This window comes from Malus sylvestris, chromosome 7 (genome assembly GCF_916048215.2).
Source record: "Malus sylvestris chromosome 7, drMalSylv7.2, whole genome shotgun sequence".
NCBI lineage: Eukaryota > Viridiplantae > Streptophyta > Magnoliopsida > Rosales > Rosaceae > Malus > Malus sylvestris.
In genome coordinates this window covers 30369576-30387799 of record NC_062266.1, presented here as the reverse complement: position 1 = coordinate 30387799, position 18224 = coordinate 30369576, and the positions used below count along the sequence as shown (strand labels likewise).

At 40.9% G+C, this 18224-nt stretch overlaps 1 pseudogene; it reads left to right on the top strand.

Annotated features, from left to right (window-relative positions):
* Positions 1-18224, top strand: part of LOC126630274 (uncharacterized) — a 50096-nt pseudogene that overhangs the window by 12810 nt on the left and 19062 nt on the right.

The following is an 18224-nucleotide window of genomic DNA, read 5'->3' as shown; positions in this document are numbered from 1 at the left end:
GCATGCATCTTCTTCATTACCATAACATAGCAGCTGAAAGTACAGTAGCAATTTCGTAGAAACACATTGCAACACAGGGAAAGAAAAAAAAGAATGAAGAAAAAAGGGAGATTATATTAGGCTTTTTGAATCATGTTTTTTGCTTAATTAGAATTTTATTTTCGGAACTATCATTTTTCTTGTATGTATTGAATCCTTCATTATTTATTGCTAATTTTTTTTATGACTGATGTTAATTACACAGATACTAGTCACTAAATTCTAAAATCCCTCTGTAGTATTCTTTAAAAATTGATTTGCGGTCCGTACTAGTTGCACTACAGTTTATTGGTATTTTTCGATTCTTAGTTCGACTCATATATAGCGAGCTTAGAACTAAATTATTGTTGGTTCATTCCGACTTTGTCGAAACTTTCATCCCAAAAAATTAAATTGATTTGTCAATACTGAAAACGTAGTATTGGGTAGGTTTTATCCGCATGTCATATTCTTCGTGGAATTGTGGCAAGGAATATGAAAGATTTCAGAAAATACAAAAACGGTGCCGGCAAGGAATGTGTCAAAATACATGGTGTACCAGATCATGTTTCTGACACACTGAATAACCTCTAATCTTTAACTAATCGTATTAGATTGTGTTTCTGGCGTACTGGATAATCTCTGTTTTTGTATGGTTTGTAGTAATTTGGTGCTATCCACAGAATAAATCACAAGTTGAGCAAGATTTCCAATCAAATCAAACAAACAAAAAGTAAACAAACCAGGATTCTCTTCAAATGTGAAGTTTCCAAGCAGCAGGAAAGAGCGTGACATTTTATCTGATTAGGGTTCTTCGTTGAAGAGTCCCTTTCTTATGGTAGGAGAGACTTAAAACCATTGGTTTCTTTCTTTTTGATTATTGAGTTTAGCTAAAATATCAATATGAGAATCATTTTACATTATGTGTCTACAACTAAAATCAAAATCAAAATCAAAATGAGAATCATTTTATCAATATGAGTTTAGCTAAAATCAAAATCAAATGCTAATATTTCTACAACTACAAAATCAAAACTAGAAAAGGTACCTCTTTGGTTTGGTTCACTCCATAACCTGACACGTATGTGTCTACATTGGTCTAGACTTGAAGAAGATGTGCTACCTCACATTCAAGCATTGCCGAATCTTGAAAGGCTTGACCTAATTAATGCATATGTTGGCGAAAATCTGCGTTTCTCTAGAGGCTGAATAAAGTTTAAGCATTTGGAATTGAGCAACATGCCCTTATTGGATAGTATAGCTATAAAGAAAGGGGCGATGCCAAATCTCCAGGTCTTAGACATTGATGACTGCATGGGGTTAAAGACATTGCCACAAGGCATTGAGTTCCTTGCTAACGTAGAACGCTTGAATCTGGTGTCTCTGTTCCAATGCAACTTATGGAGTCCATAAGAGTAGGCATGGATCATCCAAAGGTACAACATATTGCTGAAATCCACCTGTTTATGAGAGAGAAAATATGTGGTGTCATGAAAGCTTTTCTGCTATTCACTCTCGTAGAAGGTACGTATACTTTTATCCTTGCATAAAAATTTGATTAATACTAGACTTATCACATTTTTGTATCACATTTGTACCAGCTTTTTTTATAGAGGTATGGCCCATCGATATATGTGGATCTCATTTCTATTAAAGAGATGATACAACTGTGGTATGAAAAATGTGGTAAAGTTAGCATTTTTGTAAAAAAATAAAATTCCACAACGTAATCTTTTGAACTATTACGTTAGAAAATTAAAAGGTATGTATTATATGTTTGTTAATTTCTACAACTAAAATCGAAATCAAATACCAATATACTTCCTCATGTGTTATGTTTTGCGAAAATTCACATGGAAATGTACTAAAAAACATATTTATACAGTAGCAACTCTTCATAGAATACTTCCTCTATCTCCTCCACTTTTTTACCATGATGTCTGCTTCCATATATTGAGCTCAATTCTTCAGAGCTTGATTAGAGACTAAACCTTTGATATGGAGGCAGCTGCAGCAGCCGCAACTTGCGCGGGAACCTGTTCGAGAAGGTAAACAACACATGAATACATTTAGGACAGAAAATAAACGTTTATTTTAACCCTGTACTAATCAGCTAAATTTCGCAGTAAGCACAATATTCAAGACTGCTTCAGCTGAAAGAAAGAAAGAAGTCTCTCGAAGGGCCCAGATGATGAGGAATCCGGTGCTACAAACAAAATCCCCAAAATCGTTTCGTCGGTTTTAGCAAGAAAGTGAGAGAGGGACAGAGAACTCAAGATCGGAGAGTCTGAAAGCCCAGATGATGAAAATTTTCAAACTGCAAAGCAAAACTCAAAAATTTCGAAATCACTCACCTTAATACGTACCAACTCTCTCAAAAGAGAGGCTCGAAACAAAACGGCGAAAAGACGAATTCGATGCAACAAATGGATCGCAGCCAAAAACAGAGAAGAAAAAACGGCGAAAAGACCTCGTTCCACTCAACCTACGAAACTCGTCGGAAAGATGGTGGTTAGTTAAAAACACACTTCAAAACGCACAGAAACTTGCATGCAAGCTTGTAAAACGCACTAGAAAAGTCCAAATATTAAGTTTTAGAGGAGGGAGGTCCACCTTACTGAGATGGAGGGCTTCGGTTCGCTGGGTTTCCTCATTGTTTGTCTGAACATGCAATTAAATTTGTGAAATATTTTGCTTGGCGCACAGATCAAGAGAATGGTTAAACAGTTTTTTTTTTTTTCTTTTTTTTTTCCTAGTCCACAGTATGGTGCTAAAACTCCCAATGTCATGATGTACATGCGGACAGCTCCATTTACCTTTTTCTCAAGCCGGCATGCAATTGCACCAACGCATATATCACTGAAATATGCTAGCTTGGTGAAGTCGCCAAAAGCGAGGGCATCAGCATAGTGCTTCTTGTTGTAGTGGACTGGGAACAGGGCAGTGTTAAAGCTTCTTCAACTGCATCACGTTCTTGTCTCTCAGCCCGTCCAGTGAGTTTTGGACCTCGCGCCCAGCCCCCATTTCTCCATGGGGAGTTTTCAAGGCCGGCCTAGACCCAGTGCGGGTAGGGCGGCCGTCCTGGGCCCAAAATAATTGGGGGTACCAAAATTATTAGTGTGGTATAGTAGACATCGAAATTTCAGTGAAATAAATGTTGACCCACACATTAAAATTTCAACATGGCGAGGCATACATGTCACGTGCCACCTGTTGCATAAATTGTACACATAACGTATGACTTAACAAAAATTGGAAAAGTCATCCAGAGATGACACGTGTCAACACTTGACATAAATGATTTCTTTGATCTAATTATTTAAATCCAAAATCAAGGGTTGAAAAACTCTATAAATAGCAAGCCATTTCATTCATTTCATTTCACCAATTCACATACATTTTCTCTACTCCCAAATTGGAAGAGAATTCATTCCCCCAAAATCCTTGAAGCTTTGAAACTCTAAAGCTCTCAAGCATCCAACCTCCCAAATTCCCAAGAATTCCGAAGGATCAACAAAACTCTCTTCGTTCTTCGTCAACACCTTCGAAGAATCAACAAGCACCACCTACACGTGCCGGTTCTTCCCTCGCCATAAGTCAAATCCTTGAGGGCCCTCGTTCATTCAAGATCAAGCTCCGACGGCCCTTGAAGAAACTTCCAACCGTTCATCCAAGATCAAGTCACCGCGACCTTTGGATCATCAACCATCACAAGAATCAACAAGCACAACCATATGTGCTGGTTCTTCGCTCGCCCCAAGCCAAATCCTTGAGGCAACTGTTCATCCTAGATCAAGCCCCGACGACCCTTGGATCAATAGCACATCTACAAATCTACACCTTACGGAGATCGAATCAAATGACCAAATTGTAAAAGAGATTGTAACCCAAAATCATTAATACAAAATATTACTTTGTACACGTTTCTTATTTCATTTGTCGTAGGAAAATTCATGTTTACAAATTTGGCACGCCCGGTGGGACAATCTTTGCCTCTCATCTTTATCTTCAAATCTGCAAAAAGTACAAATGGCATCAAGGAAGGTTTAAACTGTTCTCGAAACCAGCGCGATGAACAAGAACGTCTTCGCCGCAAGTGGTGGCACTTCGGGTGTCACAACACGAAGCAAGGCCAGAGCTCTCTCAACCGTGTCTTCCACCCCTACATCAACTCTGCCGAAGGAACAAGAGCACCCGAGGCACGAGCCTATGATCACCCTGGCCTCGCTAAGAGCGCCAAAGGAAGAAAACTCGAGGAGGTACTCTAAGTCATTGACTTCTGATGCTGACTCAAGCAACAGCTCGCATCCGTAGCCATGCAAGTCATGACTACTGGTGCGACTTCCGTCGAGGAGCAGCTGGCTCAAATGAGCAAAGCAATTGCAAGGCTAACAAGGACCGTGGATGAGAAAAACTTCAAATTGCCTCACTCATCAACTGACTGGAAGCGCAGCACGACGTGAAAGCTCACCCAAAGGTCGATCCACTAAAGAGAGAAGTCGATGAAGAAGATGAGCCTATAGTGGAGAAAGCCGAAGAAAAGCTGGAGCCAGACCAAGCAACGACGTTCATGGGATCTCTCTCTATCCAGCAGTTGCAGGAGATGATCGCAAGCACAATCAAGGCGCAGTACAAATGAAGTTCACATGATTCCGTGCTATACTTAATGCCGAGGGGTTATCGGCCGCCAAAATTCATGCAATTCGATGGAAATGGAAACCCAAAGCAACACGTCGCCCATTTAATTGAAACCTGCAACAATGTTGGGATGAAGGGAGACTACCTTGTCAAGCAGTTCGTGTGCTCGCTAAAAGATAACGCATTTGACTGGTACACCAACCTTGAGCCCGAATCTATCAACAGTTGTGATCAGCTAGAAAGGGAATTCCTCAACCGCTTCTACAGAACTTGTCGTCAACTAAATCAATATATGGCGTTCATTAAGTTTAGATTGCAAAGACCAGCTTTCTGAAACCCCTGCCATTGAGATGTGTGTTCAAGGCATAGATTAGGGGCTACATTACATCCTCCAAGGCATAAAGCCGAGAACATTTGAGGAGTTGGCAACTCATTCTCATGACATGGAGCTAAGTATCGCCAATCATGGGAAGAATGAGCTGATCACCGACTTCAAGAAAGACAAGGTGTTCGCTTCAAAGGTGGACAATCATGGGAAGAAGCCTACTAAGGAAGCTTTTACCATCAACACTACCCCCATCAAGACCTCCCATACGCCCGTCAAGATCTCCTTCAAGAACAAAGCAAAGGAGATGAAGAGAGGTGAGCATTCTCGCAACCAAGACATGTACAAAAACATCTTGAAGGAACTGGTGCATAAGACATACCATTTTTCGGACTCTGACATGGCTGCAATGCTAAACGACCTGTTAGAGAAGAAGGTAATTGAGCTGCCTGAATGCAAGCTTCCCAAAGAGATGAATCACGTTAACGATCCCAGGTACTGCAAGTACCATCGTATCATAAGTCATCCCATTGGGAAGTGCTTCATCCTTAAGAAGCTCATCATAAAGCTGGCACAACAAGGGCGAATCGAACTCGACCTTGAAGACACGGTCGCAACGCACACTACTACAATCGTGTTTAGATTCTTCGATCCCGTGCCTCTTCAAATGACGCATGACTATTCTCGTCAATGCTCAGGTCACACAACACCTTCTACACAGCCATCATTGGGGGCATATGACCAAGATGCACCTACCGACGATGAAGAATGGTGGACGTTGGTGACTTACAAAAAGACGAGGAAGCCAAGATCACAAGCCACAAGGCCAAATGTGGAACAAGGGAGAAAACACCACCGCCGCAACAATAGGAAACCCAAAGGGAATGTAAGAACTGCTAAGCCAACATATGCTGGGGAACCTATGAAGTAACAGCCATGTATTCCTATCTCCTTGCATGAGTACTTCCTGAATGACTTCTTCCAACAGTGCACTACTGTTGCTTGTCACATGGTTGAAGTAGAGATAGAAGATCCCTTAAAAGGCAAAGTTATCGCCACCGAGGAAGAGAAGACCCTCACACCCAAAGAAAGCCTGCCAACATACTTTAGCATCGAGGAAGCACTACGATTGCCCAAGGAGATACGAAAAGCACAAGTAGGGGTATTGGCAAGTCCCGACGACCATGAGGTGCAAGAAAGCAAGGATGAAGGCTTAAAGCTTCGGCCACATGAATATGCCACATGTTGTGCCGTCCATAATGCAATCAACTTCACTGACGAAGACTTGCTACTGGGATCAAAGCCTCACAACTGTCATCTCTTTGTCTCTGGGTACGTAAAAGAGTACAAAGTCAACCGTATGCTTGTGGAAAGTGGATCAGCCATAAACATCATGCCAAAGTTAATTACCACAATCGGCATCAAGGCGGATGAACTATCCCGAAGCTGCCTCCTAATCCAAGGTTTTAACCAAGGATGACAAAGAGCGATGGGCATGATCCGAGTGGAGCTGACCATTGGTGAACTCAAATCAAGCACGCTATTCCATGTGATTGATGCAAGAACTTCTTACAGCTTACTCTTAGGAAGGCCTTGGATCCACGAGAATAGAGTGGTATCGTCCACCTTTCACCAATGCGTAAAATTATACCAAAAAGGAGTAAAGGTGATACAAGGCGACACCAAACCATTCATCGAAGCTGAATCACATTTCATAGATGCCAAGTTCTATATGGATGAAGACATGGTGCCTGAAGCTCTTCCAAAAGAGATCAAATCCATAGGCAAAGTCGCTTTTAAAAAGCAGGATTGGCAAGTCATGCCCAAGAAGCAAGAAAGGGAAACCATGCCATCTTCAAGCAAAAATGATGATGAGCCTGCTAAACCTACAAAAACCAAAGGGAGTATGACACCCTCAAAAGGACCAAACACACCCGTCTTCTGATACATCCCAATGTCAAGAAGAAAGAATGGTTAATCCATATTTGAAACTAGAACAAGCAAAGCCGACACACAACTGCATAAGGATGTTGTAAAGTTGCTCAAGACAAATGCAGTTTTACCTCTGACACAGTTAGGCGACCCTAAGGTTTCAAAACCACCACAAGGTTTCGTAAAACCACTGCCAAATGGGGCGGAACCAAGCTCTCTTCCAACCAAGAGGACCAAATAAGGTTTTGACCCAAACGCCTACAAACTCATGTCAAAGGTTGGGTACGATTTCGCTTCCTCTTTGAATCTTGGAAAGAAGGTTTCAAACACCGTTAACGACAAAAAACGTGACCTCACCAAAACTCAAAATAAGTTGAAGGAGCATGGTTATGGAGTTGACAACAACAAAGATGGACTTGGTTTCATGCCAAATGCACCCGTGAAGATTTCAAGCAAAGCGGAAGACGCTAGCGCTTAACACATCAGCGTGAGCATTGAATAAGATCAAGAGAAGCCTAAACCTACCCCTCAGACATCAGTTTTCGATAGGCCAAAATCGTTCTTGACCCAGAATTTTGGCGTTTAATCGCATCAGTGGTTAAGACCAAACCTCCATCTTCAAGAGGCTTAACACGCCAACACCCCAAAGCTCTGTTTTCAAAAGGTTGTCAAAACCTAATAAACAAAGCAACGCCAAAGGAAGAAAAGCTCGACAGTCTAGCAGAAAAAGACGACGTTCGAAGCTTGATTCCTTCAATAATGAAGTGCCAAGAAATCTTGGAGGTTGACACAAAAGGACCACTGAAGGTAAGCAGGGGCACCATCATCCACATTGGCCAATCTTCACGCCAACAAGCCCAAGTAGACGACACTGAAGAGGAGGTCCAAGACGTATTCCACATCACGATCCAAGAAGGTAAAGAAGACCAAATCCCCGAGGAAGCCGTCATTGATGCGTCACCACAACTCGAGGACAAGGGGCAAGCCACGGTCAATGATCTCAATGAGCTCAACTTAGGCATAAAAGATGAGCTGAAACCTATCTTCGTAAGTGCGCTGTTAAGTGCGGACAAGATAGAGGAGTACTACTAACTGCTAATGAAGTACAAAGACGTCTTTGCTTAGACCTACAAAGAAATACCCGGCCTTAACCCTACCATCGATGTACATCATCTTGCAATTAAACTCGGAACGCGACCGATAAAGAAAACTCAAAGACGCTATCGATCCGAGCTCATCCCACAAATTAAGGCTGAGATTGACAAGCTAATTGAAGCGGGTTTCATTCGAAATATGCAGTACCCTAAATGGATCTCCAACATTATCATTGTCCTTAAGAAATCTGAACAAATACGTGTTTGCGTAGATTTTCGCGACCTCAACGATGCTTTCTTGAAGGATGACTTTCCCTTGCCAATCATCAAAATCATGGTGGACGCAACCATTGGCCACGATGCACTATCATTCATGGACGGCTCCTCTGGATACAATCAAATCCGTATGGCTCTCGGGACGATGAACTAACAGCCTTCCGCACTCCAAAAGGTATCTACTGCTGCTATGTAATGCCTTTTAGCCTGAAGAACGCTAGAGCTAAATATCAACGCGCAATGCAGAAAATCTTCAATGACATGCTATATAAAAACGTAGAATATTACGTAGACGACATAATTGTCAAGGTCAAGAAAAGATCCGATCACTTGAAGGATTTACGAATGATGTTCGACAAACTATGACACTACAACCTCAAGATGAACCCGTTGAAGTGCGCATTTGGTGTCATGTCAGGGAAGTTCCTCGGCTTCATCATCAAACATCACGGCATTAAGGTTGATCAATCCAAGATCAAGGCTATCCAAAGTATGCCAGAGCCAAGAAACCTATGAGAATTGAAAAACTTACAAGGACGGCTCACCTTCATCAGACGGTTTATCTTCAACCTGGCAGAGCGTTGTCAACCATTCAATTGACTCATAAAGAAGGATGTTTCGTTCGTATGAGATGAAGCATGCCACAATGCCTTTGAAAGCATAAATAGATATTTATCAAGTCCACCAGTCCTGGGGGCGTCTGTGCCTGGGAAGTTGCTTATATTGTACATCGCCGCTCAGGAAAGTTTAGTTGGAGCTCTTTTAGCACAAGGAAATGAAGACCAAAAGGAGAGAACACTCTACTACCTAAGTAGAACTCTCACTGGCGCCAAGCTCAACTACTCACCGATTGAGAAGATGTGCATTGCCCTAGTATTTGTTTTCCAAAAGCTAAGACATTACATGCATGCTTACACCATCCACTTGATTGCTAAAGCTGACCCAGTCAAATACGTCATGACCAAACTAGTTTTGACAAAGCGACGAGCTAAATGGGTGTTGCTTCTCAATCAGTATGAGATCATCTACGTCCCAACTAAAGCCGTCAAGGGACAAACGCTAGCAGACTTCCTTGTCGATCATCTAATCCCAGCCGGTTGGAAAATCTCAAACGACTTACCTGATGAGGAAATGTTCTACGTCAACATCTTCCCGACATAGACGATGTTCTTCGATGGATCGACACGAACAGAAGAAGCGGAGGTAGGAGTAGTATTCATGTCGCCACAAAGACAAGTACTACCATATTCCTTTCGACTAAGCGATCTATGCTCCAACAATATCGCTGAGTACCAAGCGCTGATCATCGGACTCCAAATGGCGATCAACATGGAAATCACAACCTTAGAAGTATATGGCGACTCCAAGCTCATAATCAATCAAATTTTAACTGAATATAAAGTAAGGAAATACGATCTCATCCCATATATCCGGCTAGCAACTCAACTGCTACAAAAGTTTGAGGCCATGACACTAGAACATGTGCCAAGAAAAAAAAATTAAATGGCAGACGCTCTCGCTAACCTAGCTTCGAGTATGGCACTAGGAGAAGACGAAGCTGCAGACGTGTTAGTTTGCCAAAGATGGGTGATTCCGCTCGTCACTGAAATCCTATTGGATGATACAAACATCATCTTAGTACTTCCAGTCGACACTGAAGAGTGAAGACAATTGTTGATCGACTACTTGGAGCATAGAAAGCTTCCAGACAATCCTAGACACTACTCTGAAATACGTCGACGAGCACCTCGCTTCCTCCATTACAAAGGAACACTCTACCGATGCTCTTTTGAAGGAGTACTTCTTAGATGCCTAGGTGAGGAAGAAGCCAATCAAGCCATGGAAGAAGCACATTCAAGCGTATACGGGGCGCATCAGTCTGGACCAAAGCTACATTTCCAGCTCAAATGAATAGGTTACTACTGGCCAAGCATGGTGAAATATTGCTTAGAACATGCCAACAGGTGCCAAGCCTGCCAATTCCACGCCAACTTCATACATCAACCACCTGAGCCATTACACCATACAATTGTTTCATGGCCGTTCAATAAATGGGAATTGGACGTCGTAGAACCAATCACACCAAAGTCATCTGCAGGGAAAACTTACATCCTAGCTGCAACAAATTACTTCTCTATGTGGGCTGAAGCCATACCTCTAAGGGAAGTCAAGAAGGAAACTGTCATCCGTTTCATCAAAGAGCATATCATCCACCGATATGGTGTGCCTCGTTACATCATCACTGACAATGGAAAACAGTTATCTAACCGACTTATGGATGAGCTCTGCGAGAAATAAAAGTTCAAGCAACACAAGTCTTCCATGTATCATGCCCCAGCCAATGGCCTTGCCGAAACATTCAATAAGACTCCATGTAACCTCTTGAAGATGGTTGTTGGCAGGACCAAAAAAGACTAGCATGAGAGAGTAAGCGAAGCACTCTAGGCATATAAGACGACGCACTAGACGCCTACTCAAGCTACGTCGTATTCGCTCGTGTATGGCATGTAGGCTGTTTTGCCACTGGAAAGCCAAATTCCCTCACTAAGGATGACTATACAAGAAGGTTTGACTGATGAAGAGAATACAAAGTTGCGTCTTCAAGAGTTGGAAGTGCTGGATAAGAGAAGGCTCAAAGCTCAACAGCACTTGGAGTGTTATCAAGCACGACTCTCCAAGGCATTCAACAAGAAAGTTCGCCCTCGTTATTTTCAAGTGGGAGATCTCGTCCTTGCATTACGTAGGCCTATCATCACAACACATAAGACGGAAAGAAAATTCACCTCGAAGTGGGATGGACCTGACGTAGTACAAGAAGTCTATACAAACGATGCTTATAAAATTATGGAAGAATACGGCTTAAGGATTAGCCTTATAAACTGTAAGTTCTTGAAGCGGTACTATGTCTGAGAAGAAGCCATGCTCCTAGCCCACAAGAGCATAAACTGCGTACGACACATAAAAAAAAACCAAAAAAAATATGTATTTGAACTACGCCATGACTTGATCCTTCCTCAATTGAGGGTACGTAGGCAACTTGAAACTTCAAAACTTCAAGTACAATCACATCATCAACAAAAACACTAACACTTTGAATAATGAAGAGCAAATTCAAAATGTGAATACTTTATTTCTTTAAAGGAAGGATATGGCTACAAAGCCTTATTACAAAAATGAGCAAAAGACGTGCGAGACAAATCTCGTGAGCGTTGAAGGATGACGATGACAAAGTCACAATGACAAAAAGAAATCAGCGACAAAGCTTGAGCAACACAGCAAAGAGGGCAACTACAAGACAGTCATTCAAAGCATGCTACAGTAGCAAAGAAAACCAAAATGCTACGCAATTGCACTACGTAACCCCGCAGCGATTACGCAAGCAGTTTCTTGCACTGTACGGTAACGTCACCACCGAGGGAAAATTGTGACCCAAAGGCACTACACAGCGTAACCCCGCTACAGTCTTTTACACAGTACCATACGATAAAAAAGTGACGCACTACAACAAGCACCAAGCGGCAAAAAACACAGTTACACCCACATCCTGCTCACTCCACCATCTTCACCGACCCTTGTGCCGCTCTCTTCAACAACGACTTCAAAATCCAAAAAGGCGTTCAGCTTCTATACAGTCTCGAAGAGTTGCCTCAACCATCGCAGTCGAGCCCAACGTCTTATTTTCCGTCATCTCTGGCAGATGGACTTCTATGCGCCATAAGTTGCAAAGCCAAAAGTGTTTCTCTGACAAATTATGGAAGGGTTGGCGATGGAACAACATCAAACACTAAGGTTTTTCAATAAGCAATCAAGCATCCGAGTCAATACGAGTGCCGATTCAAAGTATGTGGAGAATCAACATGCATTTGATAAGGCAAGTGAAAATGATACGTCAAAGCATGTGGAGAATCAACAAGCACAACAAATACATTTGCCGATTCATCCGCTACTTCTTCAAAAGCAAACTATCTCATATCATCAAGGTCGAAAGCAAGGTATCTTATATCATGATTTTTCCCTGTCTTTTCCTTTGTCGTTGCTCTTACATGCAAGACAAGGAGAAAGAAAGCAATCAGTCGGAACCTAAAATCAAACTTTTGATCTGGAACTGATTGCCTGGAAACTTTGCCTGGTTGCTTACCTAGCATTGCTCTCAAATGCTCATCTTCAACTGTTGATAGGTCTCAAATTTTCTTAGTGAATACCTCATAACAGTTGATATGATGCTGGCTCTTTACACTGAAGCTGCCAAGCATGGATGAGTCGCTGAGAAGTGATGTTCTGAATGACTATTCAAATGCAAAGGTTGTGCACGACTTCTGCTATGCAAAAGACTGAAGCAGAAGGATCAATGATGGGCTAGAACAGGTCACTATAACACGACGCCCTTCCCTGCAGAACCGCATAATCTAGACGAATGAGTCTAAGTCAAATCCAAGCTCCGCATCATTACTCTAATTGAAGAGCTCGAGAAGCCTCAACAACCTTTCGCTGACATCGTCATAGAAAAGCAAAACCTCGTCTTGCAACGCCATCAAATTGCCACCACCGCTAGGGAATTATCCTCTTCCTTACTCGGAACTTCTAGCCCAGTTCAAGATTAAGCCTGTGGAAAGTCAACAATTAGAGGAAACCAAAAAAATCCTCCAACCCAGTTCAAGATCAAGCTTGTGGAAAGTCAACAAACACAACAAAATATGTGCTGATTCATCCATTACCAAAGCCAAAGATCATCTACCACATAAAGCTCATCGTGGTTTAATTTCATTCAAGATCAAGCATCGACGGCCCTTGAAGAAACTTCCAGCTCAATTCAAGATCAAGCCTCGACGACCCTTGAAGAAATTTCCCAGCCCAATTCAAGATCAAGCATCGACGGCCCTTGAAGAAATTTCCAAGCCCAATTCAAGATCAAGCATCAACGGCCCTTGAATCGACATCTACATTGAGGGACTTCAAAACACATCTTCTACACGTGACAAGCATATGTATACGATGCACCTTGAAGTGGGGGCATTTGTAGACATCGAAATTTCGGTGAAATAAATGTTGACCCACGCATTAAAATTTCAATGTGCCGAGGCATACATGTCACGTGCCACGTGTCGCATAAATTGTACACATAGCGTGTGACTTAACAAAAATTGGAAAAGTCATCCAGAAGGACACGTGTCAACACTTGACAGAAATGATTTATTTGGTCTAATTATTTAAATCCAAAATCAAGGCTTGAAAAACTCGATAAATAGCAAGCCATTTCATTCATTTCATTTCACCAATTCACATACATTTTCTCTACTCCCAAATTGGAAGAGAATTCATTCCCCAAAATCCTTGAAGCTTTGAAACTCTAAATCTCTCAAGCATCCAACCTCCTAAATTCCCAAGAATTCCAAAGAATCAAGAAAACTCTCTTCATTATTCATCAACACCTTCGAACAATCAACAAACATTGCCTACATGTGCCGGTTCTTCCATCGCAAGTCAAATCCTTGAGGCCCTCATTCATTCAAGATCAAGCCCCGACGACCCTTGAAGAAACTTCCAATCGTTCATCTAAGATCAAGTCACCGCGACCCTTGGATCATCAACCATCACAAGAATCAACAAGCACAACCACACGTGCCAGTTTTTTGCTCGCCCCAAGTCAAATCCTTGAGGCAATTGTTCATCCTAGATCAAGCCCCGATGACCCTTGGATCAACAGCACATCCACAAATCTACACCTTACGGAGATCGAGTCAAAGAATCAAATTGTAAAAGAGATTGTAACCCAAAATCATTAATACAAAATATTACTTCGTACAAGTTTCTTGTTTCATTTGTCGCAGGAAAATTCATGTTTATAGGTATATTTATATATGTTTTCATAAGAGTATAAATTTATAAAATTTGGTTCAATGACAAAGAAATTTAACTAGAACTGGTGGTTTTGTTGTTTGAAATTAATAAGGAGGTATTGGGTTCAAAACACCATGTGTGCTTATTTACTTTTCAATTTTTACAAATTTCTTTTCATAAGAGTATAAATATATAAAATTTGGCTAGATGATCAAGAAGTTTAATTAGAATCAATGATTTTTGTTGTTTAAAATTAACGAGAGGTCCTAAGTTCGAAATACTAAGTGCATATTTATTCTTTTCAATTTTTATGAATTTTTGTTTGGTTGTTAATTTATTTTTAATTAGTAGCTAGTACCTATGTGGGTTATTTTTAAACATTTGTTCAAATTCAAGTCTAATCTTCAACAAAGATTAATGCGTTGACCAAATATTTAGACCAAATTTGCAAATCATATGACGTATCATCAAAAAGTTTAATTTAGTACCAATTTATTACTTATACATATCAATTAAAGACTCAAAAACATCATTGTTTTTTTAGTCCCATATTGACAAGGTTAGTAAATAAGAAAAAACACATCACGATTCATACAAAAACACTTTAAAAGTTCAGATGGAAAACAAAACTCATATCTATCTACTTGTAAACCCGAAGTTTTTTTGTTTCCTTCTCACGATACAAAATAAATTAATTTTTCCGTGTTTCTAAATTATTAAGTTTGAAGTGCTTTTCTAAGTATAATTTTATCGATGTCTTACTTATGAAAACAAATAATTTTCTTATATAAAATGAGGGTATATTTTGTGGCGTCGCTCTGGGCCTAAAAAATCTCTAGACCAGCCCTGGGAGTCTTGCTTGCAGGGACGACGAGCAGAAAGGGAGATAGAAGGGGAAGATGAGTTGCAGAGGGAAAGAGCTACGGGAAAAGCAGAGTTGAGGGCTGAGAGAAGGTTAAGTGGGTAGAGAGAGAGGGACCGGCCAAAATGGAAGAAAAATTATGGTGGTGTGAGAGTAATGGTGATTGAGTGTATTATTTTAAAATAAATGAATATTCTGTTGACTTTGTATTTTAGGTAGGATTCCTAATTGATATCAATTCCGTTTAATCTTCTATAATCTCATGTAATTAGTTTCCTTCCTACTACACTAGGGTTGTACACCTTGTATAAATACCTCTCATTGAGAAGAATAAAATCATTATTCAAAGCATTTTCTTCTTGGTATCAGAGCAAGGTTGTCCACGTGTGAAGCCCAATGACCACATGCGTTCCACGTCACTCAGTTGTTGTCCACGTGTAGGCTTGAAAATCCGCCACACGTGCGGGGGCGTGTTGAGAGTTGTCCCACATTGGTGAGGGACAAGGTTTGTTATGTGCTTATATGATCTTGGGCTACTCCTCATATTGCCAATTGGTTTTATGCTCGTACCAGTCATTTGCACACCTCCATTTGAATTTGATGCACTCCTTGTACCTGCATCTTCGCCGTCACATTGATCTGCCTTTTACCACTGCTGATATCTCATAGCGTCCCGAATCCCAGAATTGAGATCCCAGACCTGCACTCGGACTTGGTTGTTCTCTAGAGAACACTGCCTAGAAAGAGAGGTTGAAAGGAAGGAGAAAAGAAAAGAAAAAAAAAGGGAAATCAGGAAAAGAAAATAAGGAAAAAAAAAAGAAAGAAAAAAACATGGCTGTTTGATTAAGGCCCACACAGCAAGGGGAAAAATTGTGGTTTTTTATATTATTAATATTTTTTAATTGTTGTTGTGCTATCCTTCATGTTGGCCTGTGCAATTGAAGTTTTTTAGGCTTTGTTTGCTTGGAAATTTAGGCTTTACCGATCACCGAGTGACATATTGATTAAAGTTGCTTTGGAATGGCAGTCTGGACTTGTACGTCTCCAAGTCGATCCGATCAACTCAGAAATGAGAATACGACCACGTGTACCTCATTTGTTGATGCGAAAGTAGATTCTGAAAATATAGTTGTGGAAGTGTCTGCCTCTACTAATACAGGTAACAATGGTAAGGCTTTAAAGGTTTCTGCCTCTGTTACGAATAATACGTGGATAATTGATTCTGGTGCTACTGAACATATGACTTGTGATTCTAGATAGGTAGAAACCCTAAAACCATCCACCAAAACTATCGTCAGTGTCACCAACGGTAATCCTGCCCTTTTTATCAGGGAAAGAACTGTCTCCCTTTCATATACCCTTAGTCTTGATACTGTACTTGTTGTTCCTTCTCTTGACTATAATTTATTATCTGTTGTTCAATTAACTGTCGTCCTGCTTTGTCTTGTGATTTTTTGGCCTTCTTTTTGTGTTTTTAAGGACATTTGGACTCGCAAGACGATTGGTTATGGTATTAGGAAAGGGAAGCTCTACTACTTGGAACTGACATCAAACAGTTCCCGAATGTTGACTCAAGCTCTTGCAGTGGAAGGAAATCCGGGGGATAGGAATAAAGCTTCAGAGATTTGGTTGTGGCATCGTCGACTTGGACATGCTTCGTTCGCTATCTGCGGAGGTTGTTTCCTAGCCTGTGTGGTAAGCATGATCTTTCTAACTTTAAATGTGGTGTTTGTGAAATGGCTAAAAGTCATTGTACTTCGTTTCCGCCTAGTTTGAATAAAAGTTTAATTTCGTTTATGATCATTCATTATGATGTTTGGGGACCATCTAAAACTGCTAGACTTGGTGGTGCTCATTGGTTTGTTGCTTTTATTGATGATTGCACACGTATGACTTGGGTTGTTTGATGAAGTCCAAAAGTGAAGTTACTTATTTGTTTCAGCGGTTTTATAAAATGGTACAAGTACAATATAAGTCACAAATATAGGTTCTCATGAGTGACAATGGCGGCGAATATGTAAACTCTGAACTTCGTGCGTTTCTTGATCATCATGGTATTGTTCATCAGACTACATGTCCATATACTCCATAACAAAATGGTGTTGCAGAACGCAAGAATCGTCAGCTTCTAGAGGTTGTTTGTGATTCTTTGATTGAGGCGCGTATCCCGTTATCTTTTTGGGGAGAAGCTCTCACCTCAGTTGCGTATCTCATGAATCGTGTTCCATCCCGATCAATCAACTATCAGACACCGCTCCAGACTCTTTCTTCATATGTTGATGCTCATACAATTCTTAATCTTCCACCTCATGTGTTTGGCTGTGTGGCCTTCATTCATCTTCATAAACAGCAGAGAAGTAAGCTTGAGCCTCGGGCCTTACGGTGTGTGTTTGTGGGGTATGCCTCAAATAAAAAAGGGTATCGTTGTTATCACCATTCGACGGAAAAATTGTTTGTCACTGTGGATGTTGTGTTTCATGAGAATGATATGTACTTTGCCCATCTCAAGTCTTCACTTTAGAGGGAGAATCAAACAGAAGTTCAAACTCTTGATTATACTATTCCAAATATAGATAATGTGAATGAATTGAAACTAAGTGGTGATGTCTTGGAGACAAGTGGTGATCATTCACACGAGAATAGTGATGTGAATGAATTGGAACTAAGTGGTGGTGTCTTGCAGACAAGTGGTGATCATTCACATGGAAACAATGTTGAAAACCTTGAAAAGGACGAGTCGACATCACCAGATAACTCACTGCCTGATGGCTCACTGCCAGTTTCCTCACAACCGGATAGTCCTATGTCGCCAGCTATCTCACAGTAGATCTTGAGTCCCAATAACCATAATCAATTGTCTTCGATCCTGGATGCACCACCACCACATCGTCTCCCTGATCGTGTCAACCGAGGTATTCCTAAACTTACATATGAAGCCGACCCTAAATGCAAAACTAGGTATCCGATAAGTAAGCCCAACCCTGAGTCTAATGTGTTATACCCGTTAAGTAATTATGTGTCTACCAATCACCTATCAAAATCAAATAAGTCATTTGTGCATCAATTATCTACTGTATCTATTCCTAACAGTGTGCAGGAGGCTTTAGCTGATCCACATTGGCAATCAGTAATGAATGAAGAATTGAAGTCTTTGAAGAAGAATGCTACCTGGGAGATCACAGACTTGCCAGCTGGCAAGAAACCTGTGGGATGCAAATGGGTCTATACGGTGAAGTACAAA